Consider the following 10,410-nt stretch of genomic DNA (forward strand, 5'->3'; position numbering starts at 1 on the left):
GGCCCGTGCGGTGGGTGCGGCGAAGTGGGGCGGTCCCGCTGATGTGGCGTGCGGCGCCTGGTTGGTTCGGGCGGCGGAGGAGGCGACGTGGCACGCCCTGATTCGTCGGGGTGACGCGTCCGGCGGACATGTCCGGTGCGGGATGGACATGTCCGGCGGCGTGAGGAGGGAGATGGCTAGAGTTTGGACTGCGCGAAAAATTCGGGGAGAGCCACATATATATAGGTAGAGGGAGCTAGGAGAGTCCAAATGAGGTGCGGTTTTCGGCCACGCGATCGTGATCGAATGACCGAGATGATGGAGGAGGTTTAGGTAGGTTTTGGGCCACTTTGGAGGGGTGTTGGGCTGCAACACACACAAGGCCTTTTCGGTCCCTCGGGTAATCGTTGGAGTATCAAACGAAGTCCAAATGACACGAAACTTGACAGGCGGTCTACCGGTAGTAAACCTAGGCCGTATGACAAGTCTCGGTCCAATCCGAAAACGTTTAACACCCGCACACGAAAAGAGGTAGAAAGGGACACCGGGTGACATAGGAACGCCGGATTGCAAAACGAACAACGGGGAAAATGCTTGGATGCATGAGACGAACATGTATGCAAATGAAATGCACATGATGACATGATATGACATGCATGACACGCAAGAAAAGACAAGGCAACAACAGCGAATAACTGGAGGACACCTGGCACATCAGTCTCGGGGCGTTACATACATGCTACAAGATGCTTGGAGCTGCTTGAAGATGCTAGTCTTTGGTAGGCTAGGCCTTCCACCTCTATTCTGGCATTCTGCAGTTCAGTCCATAGATACAACCCTTCCATTTGATACCAATGCATACTTAGTATAGATCTGATGCTTGCGAGTACTTTGGATGAGTACTCACTGTTGCTTTGCTACCCCTTTCCCCCCTTCTTTCTTCTTTCTGGTTGTTGCAACCAGATGGTGGATCCCAGGAGCCAGATGCCACTCACGTCGATTAGTACTACTGCCGAGGATGCCTACTTCTACGTGGAGACGACCACCAACGACCAGGAGTAGTTAGGAGGTCCCAGGAATGAGGCCTTGCCTCTTCGATCGTTGTTGCTTTTGTATTTGCCTTCTTAAGGCATCCTTGTTTAACTTATGTCTGTACTCAGATATTGTTGTTTTCGCTGACGCTTGTGTATCGAGCTTGTATTCAAGCCCTCGAGGCCCCTGGCCTGTAATATGAAGCTTGTTTTATTTGAATTTGTGTCTAGAGTTGTGTTGTGATATCTTCCCGTGAGTCCCTGATCTTGATCGTACACATTTGCGTGTATGATTAGTGTACGATTGAATCGGGGGCATCACAAGTTGGTATCAGAGCCGACTGCCTGTAGGAACCCCCCTTCCAACTCCTTGGCCGAAGTTGAGTCTAGTCTTTTGAATTTTTTTACTAACATGGTTGTGTGGCTTATGGGCCCACGTGGCCATTGGGTGGTATTAGGATCTTTTATTCCTCGTCTATACTCTGGGTCTCTGATCTCTCTTCTATTTGGATTAAATGATTGTGCTAACTCTAGGTTCTCGTGAATACTTTCTCGCGAAGCGCCCCTTCATTCCAGATGATGGCCTGCTTCACGAGAAGATTCCGAAGATAACCTTCAGTATTTTTCCCGAGACTTTTGTGCTCGTCGCTTTTGCAATTCCCTACCTCTGATATATCCTTACGGATAACTTCATACACTCGTCATTCATATAATCATTCCTTGTTGCTCTTGTTATTACAAGGTACATCGAATTATTCTCCGACTTTTAAGAATCCCCTGTGTCACTTTCTTGCGATTCTTTGCCACATGTTTACATCTATGAATAATTCCTCACACTTAGCGAGGATTGGTTCATTCCTAGTTGTTCAAGTGATTCACAAGATACTTTGGAATATTATCCCATCTTCTGATAATCCACTCCAACTATTGCTTTGCAAATACTTGTCTGCTTGCATTATGGATATTTTCCATATGTCTGGCAATATTCAGTAGTATCTATTGTCTTTGTCATTTTGAACATTTGATTCGATATGTTTGTGAATGCTCGCAATCCTCAATCACAATTAGAATTCTTGCCATCGACTCTGACATCACCCCAGACATGAGCTAGTGTTCGACAAATCAAACCTTGATTGATTGTTGATCTATGTCTATTCTACTTAATTGTCTTTGATTAGTGCCTCTGCTTCTGATCCCCCATTTTGGAAATCATAGTTCCCTTTGCATTCGAGCTTTGAATAGTCAGTTGATTCTATAATTTGATATCCTTGCATTCTTTCTTCTTCTGGTTGAGTACCGATGCTCACATCAGACCCCTTGTGAACCACCAAATCATTTGCTGGGTTTTATCCGACAACGTCCTCCATATTCAATAACCTTGTGAGCCTTTCCTCGGATACATAATGCCTTTGGTAAATTGTATCCCCTGCTCTTGTCAACCATACTCTGCTTCCGACATTGAGTTATTTACTCATGAAGTTTGTGGTATATGTTCCTAAGATACCCCAGGGGGTTGAACCTACGCCTTCCCTAATTTGTGTGAACTCAAAAGTTATGCGGGTTATACTCTACTAGCTTTTCGTCAGGTAGAATTTCAATGCTACAACTTCTTCGAGAGCTAAAAGTGAATGGAAAGTTGTGCATTAGAGAAGTGGGAGTCGACCTTGAACCTTTGTGTTCATGCCCATGGACCCGATGTGGAACTTATCATGGAAGCTTCTTGTTATAATAATAATCCCCTTGTAATAAGTATGTCATGTATCTATGATTGGTCCTTTGCAACCGTGGATCCGGCCATGATGGTTCTCCTTTGATTCCATTTCTCGGACAATTTAAAGTACTTGTCTTCTTTAGATCGTTTCACCTGTCCAACCTCTACTTTGATCTACCTTCGAGTATTACCCTCTCGTATCTCAAGAATATCATGGAACTATGTAACTTCTTATGAGTTCTTCATCAACTATTATTTCTCGCCGATTGAAATTTTCCACGGGTTCTGAGTTGATAGACACTCTAAAACACACGTAACTGATTCGAGTCTACACTTTCCTTTCCATTGTTTTGTTTAACCTTTCTTGTAATCTAACATATTTGAGCAGTGATAATTCCCTGCTTATGTAAACACCTCGGTGTACAAACTCTGTCAGTAAGACCTTGTTACTAATGTTGATGACATTCTGGTAGCCACCGATGAACGAGAACTTTGCCTATTGGTCCGCCTCGTCTTAACGAGCAGGAAAATGGTTCTCTTCGTCCCTTGCCCTTGGTACCAACGTTGTTGCCAACATAACTGATAGGCTATCCTCTGACATACCTTGCTATCATAACCATGCAAGATCTCACCGTTCTTCTACTTTTAACCCACATGGTGGGCCCATAACCCACAGTTCCACAAGATCGAAACCTGACTCTCCTATACAACCTTGACTCCGAAATATTCTTTGCTACTCGGTTGAAGCTTCTTATTGCGCCTTCTTACCTTGCTCTCGATGACTTTCTTAAATTTCAACTTGAGAGATGCCTCTATGCCACGTTCACTGAGATAGCCCCCAGGTACCTAAGTTGAGCGTCATCCTTCTCGAGCCTTTCCCCTTACTTCACCCCTTAAATCTCGGGACGAGATTTCTTATAGTGGAGGAGAATTGTGACGCCCGGATAATTAAGCTACAGTAATCCTCGTTTAATGGTGCCATGTCATCAAATTACTATTGCTAATCCTCACTTGATCCAAATCACTATTCATTTTCAAATTTAAAGTCAAAAATTCAAATTTGTCAAACATGGAAACTAAAAATGTTCGGATAATCTGATAAATTTCCCCTGACCATCTTCTTGTTGAAACCAACTTCATTGGTCTCTGAAATAAATTCATAGGGAATTATTTAGTGGTCTATCAGAAAATAAAATGACCTTTTCAAAATAAACAAATGTTTAAACTTTTCCAAATAGAATGAAACCTTGTGTGCAGCACCCAAATTCTTGTAGTTGAATTATATGTGCAGTATCTTGTAGAACTAATATCATTTAGTGCCTAAAATAATTAGAAAACTGGGGCAAAAGTTTTGATAGCAAAGGAAGATAAGTTTCTCCTGTGCACTTTGGCCCACCGTGAACAGCGCAGCCCAGCCCAACTTGCTCCCTCCATCGTCCTCCTTGTTCACCATGCGCGCTGGACACCGGCTGTGCGTCCATGTCACGGATCCGCTGCATGGCGGCCATCCAGACCAACCCGGCACCCTACAAGGTCGTCGTCGACCCCTCTGGCCAAACCCTAGATCCCAAATCCCCTTTCCCCTCTTGGTTTCTTCCTCCCCTTGCAAACCCAAGAGCTCCATGGCCTCGTCGTCGTCAAACCCGTGGCCACCGAGGCCCATTCGCCGCTCCACCATCTCCTGGAGCTCCGCCGCGTCCGTCTACGTCGACTACGTCCCTGGATCGAACGAGATCAGTCGCACATCATCGCCTTCGTCCGTCTTCATCAACTCCGGCCACCGCCGTCGCCGCGTCGGATTCGCCCCACCGGACCCCCTTTGAGCCCCCTGCCACCTTCCTACAACTCCCTGTGATCCCCTCCTCCGTTTCCCCCTTCTCCTTTGCTCCCGTCGCCGTAGACGTCGTGTTCCACCGCCGCCCGATCTCGTGCAAGCCCGCGCTCACGGCACCTCTGGCTGACCTGGGTGTGCTCCCTACGCCACCCACGTGTGCCCGCACAGCCCCTCCAGCTGCCGAAGCTACTGTTGATGCTGCCCTGCGCCGCCCACTCCTGTACGCTGCTGCAGTCGTTGTGCTGCTATCCGCTGCTCTGCCGGTTGCGCTCGTCGCGCCCCGGGGCCACCCAGCTACTGCTCGCTGCTGCTCCTTTATCGTGACCCAGGCTCGGCCTCCGCCCCGTCCACCACCCCACGTTGCGTCGCCCGCTGCCAAGCGCCACGCCGCCCCGTCCTGCTCCCCGTGGCCGCCGCCTGCTCCTTCTGCTCTACTCCGCTGCTCCGCGCCGCGCTCTCCTCCCTTAACCCCACCACGACCATGCTGCTCCTACTGTTACTCGCTGCCGTGGTCGCCGCCCGCTGCACCGTGGCACCACCGCCGCACCATGGACGCATTCGCCATCGCGCGCCCGCAAGCCCCGCGCGGCTGCCTGCTTCTGGCACCACCGTGCCTGCATGCCCTGGCCACCCCGCCGCTCCCTACGTCGCCGCCCGCAGTCGCGGCTGAAAGATCGTGGATGTCGCCTAGAGGAGGGGTGAATAGGCGCTTTAAAATAATTACGGTTTAGGCTTGAACAAATGCGGAATAAACCTAGCGGTTAATTTGCCAAGCACAAAACCTACAACAACTAGGCTCACCTATGTGCACCAACAACTTATGCTAAGCAAGATAAACTACTAGGTGAAAGCAAGATATATGACAAGAAACAATATGGCCATCACAAAGTAAAGTGCATAAGTAAAGAGCTCGGGTAAGAGATAACCGAGGCACGCGGAGACGACAATGTATCCCGAAGTTCACACCCTTGTAGATGCTAATCTCCGTTTGGAGCGGTGTGGGGCACAATGCTCCCAAAGAAGCCACTAGGGCCACCGTAATCTCCTCACGCCCTCGCACAATGCAAGATGCTGTGATTCCACTAAGGGACCCTTGAGGGCGGTCACCGAACCCGTACAAATGGCAACCCTTGGGGGCGGTCACCGAACCCGTACACTTTGGCAACCCTTGGGGGCGGTCACCGGTACCCGTCAAATTGGTCGGGGCGATCTCCATAACCTAATTGGAGACCCTGACGCTTGCCCGGAGCTTTAAACCACGATGATTGAGCTCCGAACAACACCAACCGTCTAGGGTGCCAAGGCACCCAAGAGGAACAAGCTCTAGGGTGCCCAAACACCCAAGAGTAATAAGCTTCTCAAACTTCACTTCCACGTATCACCGTGGAGAACTCAAACCTATGCACCAAATGCAATGGCAAGGGCACACGAAGTGCCCAAGTCCTTCTCTCTCAAATCCCACCGAAGCAACTAATGCTAGGGAGGAAAATGAGAGGAAGAACAAGAAGGAGAACACCAAGAACTCCAAGATCTAGATCCAAGGGGTTCCCCTCACATAGGGGAGAAAGTGATTGGTGGAAATGTGGATCTAGATCTCCTCTCTCTTTTCCCTCAAAAAGTAGCAAGAATCCATGGAGGGATTGAGAGTTAGCAAGCTTGAAGAAGGTCAACAATGGGGAAAGAACACGAGCTCAAAGGATAAAGTTCATTGGGGAAGAAGACCCCCTTTTATAGGTGGGAAAAAATCCAACCGTTATGCTCACAGCCCACACAGAGCGATACTGCCGCTCGACCTCACGGTACTACCGCAAGGGGTAGCGGTACTACCTCAAAGGGTAGCGGTACTACTGCTTGCGAGCGGTACTAAAAAGTACATCCGTGCCTACCACCGCTAGACTTGGGACAAGTTTTTGGTCCGGAGCGGAAGTAGCTGCGGTAGTACCGCTCCAAGTGGTAGTACCGCTCCCATGGGTGGTAGTACCGCTGCAGCCTTTTTAAGGACACCAAAACTGACACAACTTCTACAGACGGACTCCGAATTCAATGAAACCAAGTTTGTTGGAAAGCTAGAGACAAGGGCTAACACAATCTTGCTATAAATAACAATAAAAATCAAATTAGAAAAGGACCATAATAAAATGGTGAGAACCCTTCCTTGAATAAGACCGGTAAAACCTCCAACACTGAAAACATCATAGAAGATGCATGTGAACTCCATTTTCGATAAACTCGAGCTTGTCATCAAGATGACCAAAAGCTCCACACTCACAAACAGAACCAAACAAGAACCAAGAAATATGATGCAAGGATGCAATGGTTTGAGCTCTCTATGAACGATACGATCAAGCTACTCATCGAGAGCCCCCCTTGATAGTACGACAATCGATCCTATAACCCGGTCTCCCAACTACCACCATGAGACCGAAAAATAGAAAACCTATCAAGGGCAAACCTTTGCCTTGCACATGGTCCACTTGAGCTAGATGACGACGATCTTGACTCCCTCAAGTTGGACCACCTTTCTCGATTGTGTTGGCTTGGTGAAGACTAGTAGATTGCTCCCCCATACTCCACTATGGGTGAGCCACTCTTCCGCACACCTTCACAAGTCCATTGTCACCACAATGGATGGCAAGCTTCAAGCACTTGATCTCTTCGTGATGCATCACTTGAACTTGCACACCGCATCCTAACCCCACAAAGAACTCTCACGAAGACCATGGGTTAGTACACACCGCGTAATTGAAAATGCTTACCATACCATGGGATCACTTGATCCCTCTCGGTACATCTTCTACGCTTTGTGTGTTGATCAACTTGATTAACTCTTTGACTTAGTCTTGATCAACCTCTCACAAGACCAATCTTTTCAGTAATTCCTTGAATATCACCTTGGTCAACACAAACTCTCCTTGAAACCAACACATGTACTCCAAGAAAAGCCTATGGACAAAACCTTCAAATATAACTCAAGGCAACCATTAGTCCATAGAGATTGTCATCAATTACCAAAACCAAACATGGGAGCACCACATGTTCTTTCAATCTCCCCCATTTTGGTAATTGATGACAATCACTTTCAAGTGAGTTTATACAAGGAATTATGCATCACCATGCAATGCAACAACCAATGATGCATGAGAATGGGATGCAAATGCTTAGGAACAAAACTCTCTAAAACTCCTCCCCCATTGGCATCGATTGCCAAAAAGGGTGAAAAGATTAGAAGGCCAATATAAAAAGTGTTCCTCCATAAATTGTGTATTTCTCAACAAGAGAGTGGAATGCAATACACATGTCCAACGGTAAATACTTGGAGGAAGACAAACTATATTGAGGCCCAAAGATTGCAAATGAATGATATGCCACAAAGACATAACAAAGAGAGAAGCAAGCAATCAAGCAATCAACGAATATCAATTGAGCCAACTAGACCAATGATCCTACGTGCCACATGAATGAAATAAATTATGATATGAGCAAAGGAGTGTTCTAGAGAAACTAGAGAAGCTCCCCATGATTTGTGCACAATTTAGTTTTGTAATTGGATACAACAAGCACAAAATAGGATCGTCACTCCCCCAAGATCAATAGAACCTCACGACAAGTGCAAGAGAGCAACAGAGTGTTCTAAAGACACTAGTGAAGCTCTCGATGATTTGTGCACTCCTTACAATATTTGCATTAGGATACCAAGTGCACAAAATTGGATCATCACTCCTCGAAAATCAATAGAAACTCACAACAAGTGCAAGTGAGCATGTAGGAAACAAAGCCTAGCACTTGTAACAAACAAATGGTTGAGCAACATATAAAAGAGGCAACTTAAGAGTAGGCTCAACCAAAATGATGTGTGTGAGTCATGGCAAAGCACTTGAGAAGACTAATGTACGGATGAGCAAGGTGCATGCCATGTACTCCCCACACACACCAAGCAAAAGGGTTCACAAGCACACTAAAAATGCAAAATGAATAACCAACACTTGTGACAACCCATGGTGAAGATAGAAGATGAAAGCCTCATCAAGACGAGGGATACCGATTAAGATGACAAAAGCCTCGTAGAGATAAGCATGAGGAAAATAATCGTCACCACACATTATAGTCACAGTGCAAAGGTTTTCCAATTTTTTTTATTTTTTTATTTTGTATGCCCGTTTGAAAATGCGGTCAAAACGGCGGACATGATTGTTCCTAGGTAGTGGTTGAATCTTGGAAAACTTTTACTGTTTCTATGATTAAATAGATACTTTTGTACCTAAAAATGATTTTTGGAAAATAAATACCAAACTATGAGGCATCCGCAGTTCAAATTTGACCTGCTTTCAACTAAATCGGTAGAAATTTGTCTTTTTCACCAGAGGTGGATCAAAGCTTGTGACACCCAATCATTTTGTCAATTGTGCATTAAATATGACCTAGTATTTTATAAAATTGATTTGGTCCAAATTTGCAACAATTATTTGGTAGGTCCTTCACAAAAAAAACTCATTTTGGGCACTCGAAAAATGGAAAATGGATTTTTCGTCCAAAGAAAATGAAAACTTCCTTAGGCAACATTGTTTGCCATTCCAATATGCACCCTTATGCACAATATGATATCATTTGAACAAACTATGCCATGAATGTGGCCATAAGATTGATCATCTGGCTTGAAAGCCATTGATCTCCACACTTGATAGCTCGTTTCTGAGAACACTTTTTAAAAATAATTATCGTATTAAAAGTTTATTATTTTTCCTAGTAACTTTGCCACATATAATGACACAATGCGATGGTTTTCCAATTATTTGTTTTTTTAATTTTCTATGCCCGTTTGAAAATGCGGTCAAAACGGCGGACATGACTGTTCCTAGCTAGTGGTTGAATATTGGAAAACTTTTGTTGTTTCTTTGATTAAATAGATACTTTTGTACCAAAAATGATTTTTGGGAAAAATAAATAGCAAACTATGAGGCAGCCACGGTTCAAATTTGAACCGCTTCCAGCTGAATCGGCGGAAATTTGTCTTTTTCACGAGAGGTGGATCAAAACTTTTGACACCCAACCATTTGGTCAAGTAAGCATTAAATATGGCCTAATATTTTAGAAAATTGATTTGGTCCAATTTTGCAACAAATATTTGGTAGGTCCTTCATAAAAACTCAAAACTTCCTTGGCGATAAGTTTGATCATTTGGCTTCAAGCCGGCCTCACTCTCCCCCCTCATCCTCTTCCGCTCGTGCACGCTCAAGCCGCTCGCCGCCCACATGTGCTATGATTGTGAATTATAAAATTGATGGGATCTAAATTTGCAACAAATATTTGCTAGGTTCTTTATAAAAATATCATTTTGGACACTCAAAAAATGATTCTCTTACAAAAAAACTCATATCTTAGAACACCTTTTTATTGATATTTACATTATTCAAAGTTTTTTATTTCTACTGAAAAGTAGGTCACACTTGGTGACACAATGTGAAGGCTTTTGATTTCTATTTATTTTTACAAATTTCTTAGGTCGTCAAATAGCAGAGATAATTCAAAATCTTATTTTCAATCGATTATGACCAATTTAAATGGTCTTAACATCATCTAAGGAGATATTACTTCTGATTGGTCTAAAATCATCTCACGCGGATCATGGATTAAGCACCGTCGCATGCGCCCAGATCCAAGGGCAGCCCACACCCCCCTCGCCGCTCTCACCCCCTCCCGAATCCCTCTCATCCTCGTCCACCCACGAAACCCTGGCCCCTTCTCCCAATCGCCCTTGCCGCTCCCTTTTCCCCATCGCCGCCGCCACCGTCCTTCCCCTCATGTTGCCCACACGCCACCTTCCTTCCCTCTCCGCCTCGCCTCTGTCTCCCACCATG

Source organism: Triticum dicoccoides, chromosome 6A, assembly GCF_002162155.2.
Source record: "Triticum dicoccoides isolate Atlit2015 ecotype Zavitan chromosome 6A, WEW_v2.0, whole genome shotgun sequence".
Lineage (NCBI taxonomy): Eukaryota > Viridiplantae > Streptophyta > Magnoliopsida > Poales > Poaceae > Triticum > Triticum dicoccoides.